The sequence below is a fragment of the Anneissia japonica genome, unplaced genomic scaffold (genome assembly GCF_011630105.1).
Source record: "Anneissia japonica isolate Jap-2015-1 unplaced genomic scaffold, ASM1163010v1 scaffold89487_len2078_cov139, whole genome shotgun sequence".
In the NCBI taxonomy this organism is placed as follows: domain Eukaryota; kingdom Metazoa; phylum Echinodermata; class Crinoidea; order Comatulida; family Comatulidae; genus Anneissia; species Anneissia japonica.
Window position 1 is genome coordinate 543 of NW_022750203.1, and position 1,515 is coordinate 2,057.

Below are 1,515 nucleotides of genomic sequence, written 5' to 3' on the forward strand. Positions count from 1 at the left end.
TGGAGAAAAATGAAAATTATATTTAAATTCAGTCTGAGAGGGCCATTTCCGACCAACTAGAGGTGCCATAATCACATGTTGGGGCTGAGGTAGTCTTCACTTTCCATCTGTTAAAGTCTCTCTCTGGGCACAGCTCTATTTCAAATTACTGGATCCGCCACTGGATATTATGAAAATTTCGTATGGAAATAAATGTTAATTGCATTGCTTAAAATCAATTAAAAGGCTATAGGCGCCAGAGCTTCCGGGTGCTTCGCCCCCCCTGGTCCCAAACCAAGGCTTGGGCTTACAGCCCGCGGCTTTATTTTTCATTTCTTCCCCCCCCCTTTTAACCACAGATCAACGCCCTTGCCTGTTTACAAAGTCAGCGTAACACACATACACACCGCCACTGGATATTATGAAAATTTCGTATGGAAATAAATGTTAATTGCATTGCTTAAAATCAATTAAAAGGCTATAGGCGCCAGAGCTTCCAGGTGCTTCGCCCCCCCTGGTCCCAAACCAAGGCTTGGGCTTACAGCCTGCGGCTTTATTTTTCATTTCTTCCCCCCCCCCTTTTAACCACAGATCGACGCCCTTGCCTGTTTACAAAGTCAGCGTAACACACATACACTCTAACATAAAGTACTCTGCTGATTGCAAATGTTCCTATTGTTAATAGAAACCAAAACAAGAGAAGATGTGAGATCTATTTTTGAGCTTTATTAGCAAAAGAAAAATCAGCAAATATTTATTATATCTGAATTTTTTTATCAACATTTTTAAAACTTTTTTTTCTTCCGTTGAATTTCCTTGAATTCTCCTTCCTGGCTAGACAGCATGTGATATATTTCTTTCACTCGTTGTTTCCTTTCCGCATCTCTGTTTAACAAAATAAAATGATAATGAAATGGAGAAACAGAATTAAAAAAGAAAAACAAAACTATATTCCTATATTCCCAATCACACCCATCCAACAGCGAGTTCTCTAAAAATTAAGATGCTTAATCAATAATACTAACTTAGACAATGGAGGTGTTTGTAGCATCTTACCCACCAAGAAACAATCTACTAAGGAAAGCCCAACTATCAACTGTTTGGTGTCATTATCACTGTTGCCTTAATTATGATTATCATCTTAATTATCAATGTCACTAACATTATTAATTATTCTTATTGTCAAAACGTTTGTGGTCCTTAAATATAGTATTGTTAGATTTAATCTATCTAAAAAGTAGAAATAAATAATTTTTAAAAATGTACGTCTTTATTTTTGTTCCTACATATTGGATAGATAGATTACATTTCAGAAGGTAATAACATCAATAATAATGATTATGCTAATAACGATGTTGATAATGATGACTTACCTTTCCATCTGTTCTTTGAGTTTCTGGCGAGCCAGGAACTGCGAATCTTTCCTGACTTCTCGAACCGCTGACTTCATTGCCTTCTTGTGTTTGTTCAACAGTTTCTTTTTCTCATTCATTTCCTTATCTTCGTTTTCATGATATTTGCGTGTGGGATCATATC

The 1,515-nt window shown here is 36.3% G+C and overlaps 1 long non-coding RNA gene across 1 annotated transcript; it reads right to left on the bottom strand.

Annotated features, from left to right (window-relative positions):
• Positions 1-683: 683 nt before the first annotated feature.
• LOC117121270 lies at positions 684-1,509 on the bottom strand. Its single transcript, XR_004447514.1, has 2 exons — positions 1,353-1,509; positions 684-864 (listed from the first exon to the last, which is right to left on the bottom strand). It is a non-coding gene; the product is annotated as an uncharacterized LOC117121270 (long non-coding RNA).
• Between the last annotated feature and the right edge of the window lie 6 nt (positions 1,510-1,515).